This window comes from Eumetopias jubatus, unplaced genomic scaffold (genome assembly GCF_037043125.1).
Source record: "Eumetopias jubatus isolate StellerSeaLion01/CBP00866 unplaced genomic scaffold, mEumJub1_p1.0 scaffold_13, whole genome shotgun sequence".
NCBI lineage: Eukaryota > Metazoa > Chordata > Mammalia > Carnivora > Otariidae > Eumetopias > Eumetopias jubatus.
In genome coordinates this window covers 109345017-109361375 of record NW_028274819.1, presented here as the reverse complement: position 1 = coordinate 109361375, position 16359 = coordinate 109345017, and the positions used below count along the sequence as shown (strand labels likewise).

The 16359-nt window shown below is 35.8% G+C and overlaps 1 protein-coding gene across 1 annotated transcript in view; it reads right to left on the bottom strand.

The window, feature by feature from the left end:
* The window catches only part of GUCY1A2 (guanylate cyclase 1 soluble subunit alpha 2), a 318954-nt gene that overhangs the window by 86964 nt on the left and 215631 nt on the right, over positions 1-16359 (bottom strand). The gene's annotated exons all lie outside the window — the stretch shown is intronic.

The window sequence follows — 16359 nt, the reverse complement described above, 5'->3', positions numbered from 1 at the left end:
AGTGTATTAGTTTTAACTTAATTCAACAAATATTATAATGCAGTATAATGCACAAAGATGAAGACACAACTCCAGATATGAACATTCTTACAGTCTAATTCATAACACACAGGAATATACATAAACAATTTTTAATGGTAAATCCCAAAATTTATTATTTTAAATTTGCTATGTAGAAGGACATTTTACTACAGAGCCCATAACTGGTGACTAAAATATACATAAGCAATTTATTTGCAAGATAGTATATGATAAATATCAATAGTTAAATGTGGCAAAAGTAACAGATTTCCTAAAGCATCAGCAAATAATTGCCATTAAAGAGAACACGAGCATCAGTGATGACCTTACAGGAGTTAAGCCGGGCCAAGGATGGAGTGAGTAGGAAAAACAAACAAACAAAACAACCCAGTAACAGTACGGCTAAAGTAAAGGAGGGGTGTACGGAACAGCAACTGGCCTGGTATAGTGAATGCCGTAACACTGTGGGGGGATGTTACTTATTTAACTGGATGGAGGTCTGAAAAGATAGCGGGGGAACAGACTGAAGGTACTGATGAGCATTCAGTCCCTGGTTCACAGGCAGTCAAGAGCCAACCGAATGGCTTCGTTGCTGTTTGGTCACAAACAGAGAAGCAGAATATGGCATAGTTAGGAAAGCTTTCAAAGAAAATGAAAATTTTAGGTTAACAATAGAAGAAATTTTGCTGACACATGGGGACAAGTTGAGGAGTAGAGATGAAAGAAGCAAAGGAGAAAACACTTGGAGAAAGGGCTGGTGAGCAGTGTGGAAGAAAAGGTGAAATCATCCATACTGAGATCTTCCAACAGTTCATTCAACTGGGAAAGCAAGAGTCTGTTAAGAATCAAAGCAGCAAGGATAAGAGACCCATTTAAAGAGTGAAAAATATTAGCAAGAGTCACCTAGAAGGGATAGTAAAATGATATCCTGGAGAATTTAGGGACCAGATGCATTCAAAGGCATGCATTTGTAATGGATATTTAATGACCATGATTGTGTCATTTTCTCCAGTAATGTTCATTAATTCCAGACCCAGAATGGTCTATGTCGGTAGTCCGGGGTGACAGGGGACAATGAAGAGTAAAACAGAGTAAAACTAGAAGGCTGTTAGGAACAGTGTTGAGTGGGATATGAGATAATGGGAACCTGGCTAGATCAGGTGTTTATGGGTTGGATTGTGTCCCATCAAATTCACACGTTGAAATTCTAACCTCCAGTACCTCAGAATGTAATGCAATGTAGGAAACAGGGTCATTGCACATGGAACTGGTTAAGATGAGCTCATACTGGAGTAGGGTGGGGTCCTCCAATCTGCTAAGACTGATGCTATGATAAAAAGGAGAAATTTGGACACAGGGAGACAGGCAAGCAGGGAGAACACCAGGTGGAAACCTGAAGTTATGCTGTCACAAGCCGAAGAACTACAGACGGACCCTTTCCGAGTGTCTTCAGGGACTTCTGGCCCTGCGATGCCTTGATCTCAGATTTCTAGCCTCAGGAGTGTGAGACAATAGAATTCTGGTATTTTAAGACACCCAATTTGTGGTACTTTGTTATGGCAGCCATAGCAAACTAACGCAGAAGGCAAATAGCCAGAAGACAAATTACAGACTGAAAACCTATGAATGGATAAAGCTTGGCAGTCACAGTGATCAGTGGGAACGGCAGAACACTAAATGGCGGAAGAACAAGAGGTTGTGACAGGGCCGACCATCAGGAGGTGCCGCAGGTCTAGGCGCTGATGCGTCCCGAGGCATGGCTGTGTGTGGATTTCTGAAGTGGGTTCTAACAACAGGTGAATGTAGAATTATCATTCATGTGAGCATAAATTTTTAAATGGTCATAATTTTTCCTTAGAATAGCTTCTTATAATGAGTTCATAGTATTTATAACTTGATACTTAGGCAAAGTGTCTAAAAATAATTCTTCTGTAATTAATTTCTTTGATAAATTTGAAGATGACAACAAATATTAGAGATGAAAAATGTTCATACCCAAAGACACATCACGACACTCTACTATTTTCAAAAATAAATACGTTGTTAGAGAGGAGAGGGAGAGGCATGGGGGATTCAGAAGGGCACTCACGTACTGATGTTTTGCAAACTAACAAGTGACCCAGCTTACAGCAGGAAAAGCTGAAGGTTAAAAGAAGAAATCTACTTGTCAACTTTGACCGAGTTCTGTGGGAATAGTTGCCCCCCGAATCATAATGAGGGTCTCTCACAGAAGGAAGACTCAGGAACTGGGAGAAAAGAGGTTTTACAAGAATTAAATGAAATGGCAAAAATGGCAATATTCGGTTAATAGACAGAAATGACACTCAAGAGGTCAAAATAATTGGACTTCCCTGACACAGCTTTGTGCAATGTTTTCTACTTCTTTAATATAATAACCTCAAAAAGACTCCAAGTGATATTTCTTTTATCACAATGAGCAGTTGCTGGGACAAAAAACAGAGACTGCAAAATTATTTTTCCTGCTTCTGTCTGGCCTTATTTTCTTCATTAGCTTTCTTGGTAAACCTCAAATGTTGAGATTCCACTGCTAACTAGTTACCTAATTTTTTATACCTGTTTTATTGCATGTGGAATGAGAGAATTGTCCTTCAAATTTTCTAATTTTTACAATCAACAATTACCAATTGTTAATTATTCACAACTGAATCTCCTAAGCTCCCATATAATTATCCTTTTGTAAATTATCTCTGGTTAGTTCTGGCTAAACTAGACTCGAAGAAAGAAAAACAAAAAAAAGGAAGGTCATTTTATACCCAGCTTAGTAAAGCCAAAAAGCTGAAATTAAATTAATAGTTGTATGGCTTTACCAGACAGCAACAGCAAATCAGAAAACATCTGGAATCTTCAGACAAATGTATATGGCTCTAGAATCTGGCATTAATTGGCCATCCGAACAATGCCATAGAGCTGGAGAGAAACATGTTCGCTTTTGATAATTTTGCAAATCAAAATACTAATCTATTTAATGCACTACTAACTTTTCCAACTGAAAATAAGGATCAGTGATTTTGGAGCAAATATTGGAGGTCATAAACAACCCTTGAAGCATCCACCTTAAAAGGAAGTTTTGCCATTGTTGTTTATGGCCAATATATTATGCTTAGACTCCTGATAACTCTATGGTATGGCACAACTCTTGCTTCCCTGAGCATGCCTTTTTAATCATAAGATAATAAGCAGTTTCATAAATTAGAGTTAAAAATAAAGAAAAAGGAAAAAGACATGTATAGGCAATAATGTTTGGATATAGCTTCCTCTAATAGCATAGCTAGAGTAAAATGATTTCAGTACAGCACAGTGTAGAGACTTCAGCACAGTGGATCCTAACCCCATGATACATATTCTCAGGATCGTCATGATGAAGAAGTCCTACTTTGTCTCATTATATTTTTGATAGCACAATTACTAATTTCTGCCTTAAGTGGTAAAGGTGAAATAGGGGCCTCGGATACCGTTAGCACTTTTCAAAAGATGTAATTCGGAATACAAAAACTTGGAAAACAAAAGAGTAATATGAGAGTATCAAAGAAATGGAGACCACTTTAAATTCATACAAACACCAAAAGTCAGTGCATCTACCTCTACACCAGGGAAGTGACATGACAAAAAATTTGCAAACATAAAAGTATATTGACTTGTACAACGAAGGATCGAGAAGAAACTGTATACCCACGAGCAAAGTAAAACAGCTATCAATAACTTTCTCCTTTCCCCACTTGGTAAAATTTAATTCCATTTATTGAGCATAGATGTCTAGAACATCAAATAATTCCTATGACTAATAAAACAGTGACAGTTTGAGGCGTTTGGATTCCAGCAAAGAAATACAACAAATGAAGGCACCAATTTACCAATGCTGAGGTTTATCATGAAGAATTATTTTCTGAACTAATTGCCATTAAGTAAATTTAATTCCTTGATCTATTCTCTATATAACACAGTTAAACTGATTCTAATGCTTTACATTTCTAGTTGTATTCCTCTGAAAATATTTTAACTGGCATCAATTCTTTCCCATTTAAAATTTACAGTGACGAGTTGTGACTCAGTCATCAGATCTTTGCTAATATTAATTTCTGCCAGCATAGTCTTCTTCTACGATCATTATTTCTACCAACCCTCACTTTCCTGGCCAAATGCTTTAGTGCACAATTTTGCCAAAGATTTAATGTGCCTACTACTTTTTAGCCAATAAAATTTTTCTGCTCTGTTCAGTTTTAGGCACGATCTGCTGATTACTCCTTATGAATTGAATACCTAGGTGAACATTAGGGCTTACTTCATTTTTAAACTATATTTGTATTTTTAAAATCATAGATACCTATAAAGAAGTTAGGAAAAGCAGTCCATTATCGCACAGCTGGGATTAACTGCTATAGATGCTAAAAATGAATACGGAACGTAAGCCCTGCCCACGTTTGGAAAATTTAAGCAAATAGAAAACTTGAAGGTTAAAGGTAGAAAAGGCCCCTTCTCCTAAATGAACCAGTATCGACAGTTTTATGTGCACGAGTCATAACGATATTATTTTGTGTAATTCCAAGGTAGCCCCTGGGAGAATGACAAGCACGTTTATGAAATGGGAAGAGAGAGGAAATATGGGGGGTCCCGGGGGTCCGGTGGGCTAGGGATGGGGAAAACAAACTCACAAGCAGGCAACCAGGACGGACAGCAGAGAACACCACACAGGTCTCTGCCAACTCTGGACTGAGGGCCCCTGAGAAGCAGGACTTGCCATTTCTCTCTTCCATGTCTGCACCTTTCCTTAGGTGAGGTGCCTGCCAAGCACGATGAAATAGCTACATACAGGCTACTGACTACTTGACATCGCTTTCAGATAAACTAATAATTAAAGCAAACAAGTTGAATGGAATCCTAGACTGAAAATCTGGGCGGCTGACTGCATTTTTGACTGAATGGATTGAAGTGACCAGATGTTGTGGTATTGTGTAGACAGAATTTTTACTTAATGAGAGCCAAGGAAAAAGCAGATTAGTATTTGGCACTCCCGCAGTGCAGTCTGCAACTCAACTATGTAGTTTTGTACATGAGAGAAATTCAGTAAATGCTTGCTGGCTGGGTGATCAAACCATTTTACTACATTTTTCCACTTCCCATCAGTGCTTTGGTTATTGTAAATATAAAAGCGATCTTGGACAACTTAGTATACAAAAGAATCAACTGATACCATCTGGAAAAGAATATGTCTTAAAGAACAATATTTCTTTTGGATTCTCTGCTATGGTTTTATACCTCTGTTTTCCTGGTTTGGGATTATTATATTGCCACAAAGAAGAGATCACATCTTTTTTTTTTCAGAGGAAGCTAATATTATAGAAGTTCATATTTCAATATTATTCCCAAATTAATTTTTCCTTCAGAGATTTTGAAATTTTATAAAACTACCAATTTTTGGCTCCCTCTTTTTAAAGGCAGACATAATTATCCTCATTATTTTAAAACCTTCATGGACAGTTATATTCAATAGAGTTTGCCCCAAATTAGAATGCCTTCAAGTCATTGCACTGTTACTGCATCTGAACTCGTCTTAAGGAAGACAGAAAAACAGTATTTTTTTTTCCAAGGGAGATTAAAGTTATTCGCTTAGTCATAAGATTAGAAAATCATATGTTCTCATTATATTGTGGGGGCAGTGTAGGGAGATGGTTAAAGATCGTGGACTTTGAAGTCAAACAGATTTAAATTCTAATTCAGAATCTACTCTTATTTACCTATTTACTCTTATTTGACAATAAATCCCTTAACCTCTATAGTCCTGGTTTTCTCATTTGTAAAGAAGGATGCCATCTTATTCATGGTCCATGATTGTTGTAGGGCTTACCTGATAATATTCAATATCTGTATATTCACAAATATGAAGACATGCTTATAACACACATGCATACATGTAAGTCCCACATATGTATATGCATGTGTGTATAGACAGATGAGAGAAACAGTGAGCATGCACACACTCTAGCTTGGCATAATGCCAGGCACACAGTAAGTGCTTGATGAGAGGGAACTCTTGCTAAATGTTGAGATCACAGAACTGTAGTCTGGGCATTCTGGTGAGGTTCTGGCCAGCTTGGTAGAAAGAAGTTCAAGGACTTTTTTTTTTTTTTTCCCAAGCAGACAGATCCATGTTCAAATTTAGTTCTGCAATTGACCAGCTGCATAATCTTGGTCAAATCATATAAAGGTCCTTTCTTTTTTTAAGATTTTACTTATTTATTTCAGAGAGAGAGAGAGAGAGAGCACAAGCAGGGGGAGAGGGGGAGGGAGAGGGAGAAGCAGACTCCCTGCTGAGCAGAGAGCCTGACGTGCGGCTGGATCCCAGGACCCTGAGATCATGACATGAGCTGAAGGCAGACACTTAACCAACTGAGCACCCAGGCGCCCCAAATCATATAAACTTCTGAATCTCAAATTCTTTAAATGTAAAATAAGATTAAAGAATTAAATAATAAGATTAAATTTACTTTGCAGGGTTTTGGGAGTGGGCAGGATTAAAAGAGATAAAGTATATAAAGCACCCGGCACAAAGTCTGACATAGAGAAGATGTACAATATATATATTATTTTCCCATGATCTTACACAGATTCTTTAACCCCTGACATTTTACTTCATCTTTAAAATGTGTAAAAACTGTACCTGTGAGCTTCATAGGATTGTTGCAGAGACGGAATGGGATGACATATAAACTATCAACCCAGCTACCAGCACATATTTGGTTTTCATTGTCTTTCTGCTCCAGCTCCCTAGATACATACAAAATCTACAGACACCAAAATAATGTAGAACTGAATGTACAGCAACAATATCTTGAATCTCCTAAGAAGAATTTAAGGTCTTTGCTACATATTTTCAAGAACCTAACAAAAATTTCTCACTCAAGATGGAAACAGTACTGAGAAAAATCCATGTGTCTATTTCCACTCGATAACTAAGTCCTTCATTTATAGGTGTTGGTTCCATAGACTGTAATTTCTGGGAGGGTCAGGGCCATATCTGGTTTAATTGCCCTTACATCCCCAGTGCCTAACCAGTGGTCTAGAAAATAATAAGTACTCAAAAAACATTTGTCGAACAGGAGTAAAAGTCACTCCTGGCAACGCTCCAGCAAGGATCACACAGAATCAGCAAACTGCACACTGCCTCCAAAGAAAAAGCCCTTTTGGCCCCTGAGACATTCAGAGCAGAGTCTAGGCCTATGTTCCTACCAACCTGCTGATTACCCAGTCATCTGACCATTAAAATTAGTCTGTTTCTTCAACTCCCCCAGGCCTCCCTATTTGCAAGTATTTCGGACACTGTCATCAAAATCACCATATTTCCCCGAAGAGTGCAATCTGAATTAATCAGGTTTTACTAAATCTATTTTTTATGGTTGGATTAACCTTTGAATGAGCACATTAAAGGCAAGTGATAAAGCAGAATAATTTCTTAGAATTGAATCTACATGCAAATTTGATGTTGTAACATTCACACACAAGGTGACAATTTCTGATGCAGTAGAAAGCATTACAAATGTGCTGAAATCAATTCAGCCATTAGGAAAAAGTGAGAGTTGCTAGGAAACCACATTCCAAATGAGGAATATTATAGTGATGACCCAAACAATCACCATATGCCTGACATGACATCAACACAAAGCGTAACAGATTTTTAAAAGCACTCGTGACACTGAATTGTTCCTACCACATTTGCAACTCAGATGATTAAAGAGTTGCCTTTCCGTGACGTGAAAATTCAACTGTCAGAACAGGAAAATGCAAAATCAAAGTGAGTTAAGAACAAGGAGAGATGTTTTCTAGGACTTCCCAAGTCTCTGCTGGGTATTTAGGATGCAGGTGTATCTATGGTACACAGTTGCCTAACTTTACTTCATTGAAAGAAGTCCATTCAATTTTTAAAAGAATCTACTTTTCAAGTCTGTAAACTCTATTTCTATGTGTTTGTGTATTCATGGGAAAAAAAAGCCTTTTAGAACATGCAACAAAATTGAATATGTGGTTATGGTATGTTGGTAAATTATAGGTGATCTGGACTCTCTTCTGTGTGTCAGTTTTCAGAGGTCATTTTACCTTTTGTAGTTTTGGAAAACGAAAAAAATGACTTTGAAGTAATTTTTAAATTTTTATTTGGAGCTAGATATTAGATTTCAAGGCAGCGTAACAAACCAAAAACATAAATCCTAACAGTATGGTTAGCATGCAGAGAGCACATTACTCTCTTACATATTATTCCATCTTGCTATTTTCACATCATTTTTGGTATTATAAGATTCAAGCTACTGGTGTTGGCATACGTACATGTCCCAATTAACTCTAAAAGAGATTAAGTTAAACTGGCAGTTCAGTAATATCAGAGAAAGAGACTATATTCTAAAATACAATGGGCTAACCTACCCCCCAAAATGGGTTGGTAAAATCACAAATTAATGTCTTTTTAGGGGCAAGACTTGGCAGACAAAGATTATTATTCTTTACATAAAACTCAGATAAATAAAAACACGAGCTACCTAGCTACTCAGAGGCGTTATACTTCTGAAACATACCACACAAGAATCAAATAAATGAACCCCTTTACAAATATAATTTTTAGCCTCTTCTTAGGACATTGTACAAATATTCCTGGGAGGGACCCTCTCTGCAGACAGGCTAAAGCAAACGAAACAGATTGTAACTTCTTCAGGCTTGTTTACTCCATAGTGATATTATCTAACAGAGTAACTTTATAAAACATTTAAACTGTGCCTCCACTAAAGAATGCATTTCTCTTCTGAAAATGTGCAGGTGTGAAGACTGGTACACAAAACCAAGCTACACAATTTTGTATTTTTCATGCACAACTTCATGCAAATCGATTTAGCTCTCCCTTCCTTGCTTGGTTTTGTTTTCTCTTTCACAAACTTATTATTGCTATTTTTTTTCATGTAGCAAAAACAGGCAAATACCTTCACAAAAGGACTGCTTGGAAAATCTGTTAGACAAAAATCATAACAAAACTCTTCAGCAAGACCAGCACTTTCAAAAGTGTGTGCCTGATAAACTACTTTTTTCCACAGATTGGAAAGGTGATCAACAGTCTAACTACATTATTATTAGAATCAATCATGATTAAAGATAAAAGCTAAAATCAACCAGCATGGGAATTCTGTCTCACTGACATACATATCGCATAAATAATAATGTCTATTAAATCATTAGGCCAACATTTTATAGAAGGCTTGTAAGGCAATAAGTATGCCCTGTTACAGCACAATACTTCAGCATCATACCAGAAGACCAATTCTGTGATGAAAACAAATTCCTGGCGCAACATATAAAAATAACTAATTCGAGCATAAAACACGACCTTAAAATTCAAAGACTACCCTATGAACAAAATGTAAATATAACATTTTGAAATATGGACCTTCTGCATTAAAATCCACAATAAACAAAGGGAAAGTAAACAGAAAAAAGGATGCAGTAAATTGGCTGGTGGATGCGTCCAATCAATCTGGCTGGTGATTCTAATTTTTGAAATAATCATGGGAGCACAGCCATTCCCTGCCCACACACACATCACTGAACTTACCTCTCTCACTTTATAATTTTAAAAATTAATCATTTTGGATGGAATATCTCTAAAACACATTACTCATTTCCATTCTCTTAAAGAGGACATCTAATATAAGTTTACATTTTCTGGACTGGAGCCATGAAAAGCCTCATTTGTTAGGTAATGGAATATGCAAGCAGTAAGAAAAATTTGACAATATGAAATTTATTTACCCCACTTCCATTTAATAAGTCTATAGAGTACAGTAACTAGGAGTGCTGGTTAGCTAGTTTTTTTATTCTTTTCTTCAACTGTCAAATGGAAATAATAGCAATACAGTCCGCCTAGATTTGTGAGACTCAGAAGAGCTACAATGAATCGTGGATCACTACATCAAAAACTAATGATGTATTGTATGGTGACTAACATAACATAATAAAATTAAATTAAAAAAAAAGAAGAGCTATTATATGGCAAGGACTTGGATCAGTGCTGCCTGGCACACAGTTAAGTGTTTCAACAGATGTTTATTTATTGTTACTCTGCAGTAGCTAGTTTAAATACAGTTAGATGTTTTTGTCTTTTCTATTTAAAGATAATGTCATCTGTGACTTGGGTCGAAAATAGGCACAAATGTAGATTAGTGAGGATGAATCATTATTAGTAAAATAAAACTCTTATAAAAATGTACATGACTTTGAACTTCTATTTCTAGTAAAAGCAGATTATATAATTTGAACACCCTTCGGCAGGTCAGCTCACAAGGCAATGAAAAATTATTACACCAAGATAAGGAGGGAAATGAACATCAAGGAGAAGTGAGTGCCAAATCTGAGGGTGCTTGTCCACTACAGGTATCTTCTGACTTCAGAAAGGTTAAGGAACTGAGCAGGACCTTTGGTACTGTAACAGCACTTACAGAACCATGGAGACAAAATCCAGAGTCTGAGGGGTGCCAAAGGGGGAAGCCTCAGTAAACGCTCCAGCCTTTGAGATGAGACCCTGACAGCCAAAACCAAAGGTATAAAGGTGATACCAGAAACAGAAGGTGACTCTGAACGAAGCTGGTCCCCACAGAGAATAAATCCTAGCATCAAATCTTCTGATCTCTGATTGCTAGAGCTCCTACCATTCTTCCCACCAGAAGAACACATAAAATTTCCCTACAGGAGGGAAATTATTTCTATAATATTTTTATACACAATCTCTAGCACTCAAACAAAAAATAACAATAGTTAGGCACACAAGGGATGTAACATGACCAAAATTAAGTGAAAGGACAGATGATGTAATAGACCACAAGACTCTAGAGAAGGGATTTATCAAGCAAAGAATTTAAAATTAATTGCGGCTGACATAGTCAAGGAAATAAATAAAAACAGTATGAAAATTTTTGTCAGATGAATGGAAACTTAAAAAACTATCAACTGCTATCACATTAAGTATCAAGTGGATGGGTTTAATGGATGAATTTCATAATCATTTGAGGGAAGTATTAATGAGCGCTGTGAATTGTGCAAGACTGTTGAATCACAGATCTGTACTTCTGAAACAATTAATGCAACATATGTTAAGAAAAAAGAAAAAGAAGAAGATAGCAGGAGGGGAAGAATGAAGGGGAGTAAGTCGGAGGGAGAGACGATGGACTCTGAAAAACAATCTGAGGGTTCTAGAGGGGAGGGGGTGGGGGATGGGTTAGCCTGGTGACGGGTATTAAAGAGGGCACGTTCTGCGTGGAGCACTGGGTGTTATGCACAAACAATGAATCATGGAACACTACATCAAAAACTAATGATGTAATGTATGGTGATTAACAGAACAATAAAAAAATTAAACAAACAAACAAACAGGAACACAGGAGAAGATGTGGACAAAATATATAGACTCAAGCTCTAGCAATTAAACAGAAGCGAAGAGGAGAATCTATTATCATCTCATGTACTGGTAAACTTTCAATGACTACTTGAAACTTTTTCTTTAAAAAACAGAAACATCTTTCTAGTACCAAATAAATTCACTTTACAGAACAGATTAGAAAATATATTTAGCCATAAATTTCACCAGTAATATTAATTTTGTACGGTACTGCTACAATAAAATAGTAATTTACTAAAATTACAACGATTTGCATTACCTAAAAGATTAAAAGCAATTTCGAATGTGTCTACTGGATAAACATGGGAGGTGAGAATGGCTGGGCTCAGGATCTTAACTAACAGTGAGTTCATATAATACCTAGTAGTTCTTTCTGACTCCTTAGGTTTAAATTCTAAAGATAGAACATTTTAGTTAAGTATACAAACTTCAGGATAAAAGTACATATTAGAATTTTATCCACAAACAATTATCAATTAGTTTTTCTTTTTTTCTAAATGCAATCTTCAGTTATATTCTCATGGGGTTAATTTAATACCACAATATTTGCAAAGAACAAATCCCTCCAAATATTAAAGTAACAACATCAGATTTCCTCTATAAATAACAAGTATTTAAAAATTAATTGGAGAATAATTATTTCATAATCTCAAAAAATCCTGTAAGCTCATTAGAAGACTAAGTTGAAGCTTTAAGGAGCTATAATTTAATGTATTACATGCAAATTGTAAGTACATGTAAATTGTGTGTTAGTATTCCTGCCTTTGGACTATGCTGTTAGAAAAGATTCACAGTGTTTCCCTGATTTGCAATTAAGATTGCTAAGCACATTAGTATTACATGATTATACATTGTTCTTTTTTAATTCTCTCTCACCATCTCTGTATAACTGCCTCATTATATAAAATGTACTGTTCTGTAAACTGATGAAGCAAATTTGAATTATGTGCCTGTGTGATAAAATTCAATGAAAATATTTTTTTAAAAACTGAAGTCCCACAGTAAAACTTAGATAAAACTTAGATATTTGGACACACTACTCAATCTTCTTCAAAAGCTTTAAATCATGAAAATGCTACTTGTCTTTCCAATATATATTTAATCACATTCCCTAGTCAGTTCTCAGTTCAGCTTCTCTTTCCCTATCAACATTTTCATTTTCAAGGAATAAAGCATAGGCAGTAATAAACATTTTGTATTTTCATTAAAGAGTGGTTAAATTATTAGTAAAAGTAGACTTTCAGCATTAAAAACTTGTCAAAATACTTTGGTAAGATTAAGATCACAAGGTTAAAGAATAGCATGAAATCATACAATTTTTTAGTGAAATCACAATATGGTTAGCTCAAAAGAGAAAGAATATATATAAACTCGATATTACTTTTCTTCAAGTGTCTACTGTTGAAGATGTAATAAAATCAGATTTCCTCTAGGGAGGGAAAAAATGGAATAAACATAATGCTGACATTTCTATAAATTCAGCCAGTAGACTCAAACATTGTTTGAGAAAGTATTAAAAATTCTAATCATTATTTTTAAAAGCACTCTTAATTAAAGTCACTTTGGCTGATTTTTCAGATTTGCTATATAAATAGACCATGTTTGTGTTTGCTTTGTAGATACAGTCTATAACTAGCCTCTGAGTTTATTTATAAAAACTAATTTGCTTGAGTATTATAAAGATAATAAATGAAATTATATTCTTTCATTACTTTTAAAATTGTTTAAATTAACCCAATTTTAGAGTTAGTGATTCAAGGACATTACCAATCATTTGCAAGCAATTATAATTGATAATTCAGGTACCTATTTCCTGTCATGAGGGGTGCCTGGAAGGTTGATAGAGTCATATAAACATTATCAATTTATTTTTCAAAATGTGTGAGGTTTGAGGGAGTTTTCTTTTGAATAAGTATTGCAGCTCAAATAGCTTAAATTTTAAACAGCCTAAAACTTACACAGTTTGAAGTAAAAAGTCAGCTAATCACATAACAACCCTACTGCACACTCAAGCATTTTTAATAAAAGATTCTTTCAATAAGTCTAGAAATGTTCCAATGACACCAAGTTGGAAGCCAATTCAAAGTCAAATTAATATGCCAACAACAATCCCAAACCATGCAAATAATATGAATTAGTAATGAAGCTAAAATTATTAAGGTGGTTTTATGATTTTTGAATTCTCTTTCTGCATTATTAAATCTTTATAGACATTTCCTCTTCTGATTTAATAAGACTATCTGACTCATAAGACAGAGTCATGTTATATCCCACAAATGAAAATATGGATGAGCCCACGCAAAAACACAATTCCCTGGTTTTGTTCTATGGTAATTTAAATTTGCTTTGACAGGGCTGAATCAATACAAATCGTCTATCTCCTATAAAAGAAAATCCAACATAGAAAAACAATCCCAAATGAGAAGAACCCCCAGCTAGTAGTCTTAAAAATTTAAGAACTGATAGGAATTCGATATGGACCGTGTATATTTGCAGTTTGCAGCAGATCTGAGGTGGCATCCCTCCAGTTTGCTTTTCCTGGTCGTGGGAGAAGTGTCATGCACATACTTGATAACTTGATAATTATGTCCTGAGAGTACTTGTTTTTTTTAAAAAAAACTGTTTTTTTAATGCTCCATGCTTTCCCATTTTCACTACTGATAGGAGTGGTTAGAAAACTCTCTTTCCACATTTTAGAATTGCCAAATGTAAATGTATTGTAGACACATAATAGCGTGTGTCGACTTTCCCGAGGGCATCCTCCCTCTTCCCACCATCTTCTTCCTCTCCCTTGGAGTGAAGCACCACCTTGAATTTGCATTAACCATTCCCTTTTTTCCTTTACCCTTTTCCCATCAATGTGGATATTTCTAAATAACATATTGTTTCAATTTTCCCAGTTTTGAAATTTAATTAAATGGAATAATACTATAGCATTCTTTTACGACTTGCTTCTTCTGCTCACTATTGTTTTTGACATCCATCCATGTGGATGTCATTTTCCCAACTGTATGGTATACCATGGTATAAATCTATCACAGTTCATCTATTCTATTAGATGGTTATTTATTTCCAGTTTGAGGCACTTATCAAAGTATTGCTGTGAATACTCTTGTGACTTTCACTACACCTGCACCTACTTCCCTGGGCAAACATCTAGGGAAGGGACTGTTGGGTGGTAGGAAAGGCACAAATTAAATTTTACTGGTGAATGCCAAGGACACTGTACCATTTACACTTCCACCAGCTGTATGTGATTTCTTGCTGCTCCAGAGCCTCACTAACAATGGCATGGTCAGAGTATTAAAGTTGGACCAAACTTACTAGGTGGGAAACCTGGAGTATGGCGCTATCAGATACTTTTAATGGTTAAATGTGTTGCAAAAAAAAAATTCTCTTAGGGGCGCCTGGGTGGCTCAGTTGGTTAAGTGTCTGCCTTCAGCTCAGGTCCTGATCCCAAGGTCCTGGGATCGAGCCCCCGTGTCGTCGGGCTCCTTGCTCCATGGGGAGCCTGTTTCTCCCTCTCCCTCTGCCCCTCCCCCCACTTGTGGGTCTCTCTCTCTCCCTCTCAAACAAATAAATAAAATCTTTAAAAAAAATTCTCCTAGTCTGTGGTTATCTTTTTGTTCTTTTTAGGTGTTATTTGATAAAAGGGAAGGTTTTAACTTTAGTGTAGTAAAATTTACACATATTTTCCTTTATGATTTGATGATTTTTTGACTAGACTGGTTTACAAAAAAAAAAAAAAAGTGTTCCTTCCACTAAGTTAAAGGCTCCAAATTATAGATTTATACTTTAATAGTATGGCCTTTCACATTTAACCCAGCTGGAATTACTTTATGTACAGACTCATGAAGTAGAGATCCAGTTTTAATACTTTTGTCCATGTGCATAACCAGCTGTCCCCAACCTTTCCTGGAACAGCCCAACCTGTTACCACTTATCAATGGCACCTTTGTCATTTAGCCACTCCCCCCTTTCTCTGAGGCACTATAGCATTATTAACATGTTTAGTTTTGAATTCCTATGATTTACCTTCATAGAATCCCTTAGGATTACTGTGTCTGAGAACTGATTGATATCTTTTAATTGTTCCAGGAAAAAAAAAATTCCTTTTTATGCATTCCTTCTGTATCTACGTTTGGTAGCCCAACTGAACATACATTTTCGCACTCTGTACTCCATACCTCCCACATATTTTATATTTTACATTATCTTATTCATATTTCCACACTTTCAACTCTCTGGACCTAATGATGTGTAATTTCTTCAGTTCTACCTTTTGGTGTACTTATTTTTCCTTCAGCTGTGTCTAATCTGCTTTTAAACTCATCCACTGACCATTTTCTTTCTGAAGAAAGAAGTATTATGTTGCTGGATTAGGAGTTCTCTGGTTCTTTTTCAAATCTACTGTTCCTGCCTCACATTATTAAGCTTCTTTTTTTCTTTAATTATATCAAATATTGTCATTTTGATTCCATCTGAAAATTTTGATATCTGACAACACTTCACTGTTTTTCTTATCTATTGTTCCCATTGGTTCTCACCCATAATGCTTTGAATTCTTGTGTGAATGTGTGGGTTTGGGGTGTGTTTTTTTTTTGGGGGGGGCGGGAAGGGGTTGTTTTGTTTTTAGTATTAGCCATTCATTCCCCAGAATACTTTACCCGCGGAAATTCTTTGAAGATGGGATTGAAGTTGACTTCCTCCAGAAAGAAGTAGTGTTTCCTAGTTTCCTGTTACCACTGCTCATGACAGAGCAATTAATTCAAATTCACCACTTAGATTTTGTCAGTTTACACACATAATGCAACTGGCACATTTTTTCCCATTAGTTCAGTGATGTGCTCAATAGGTTTAAAAATGTTAAATAGTGTTAAATATATTTTTTT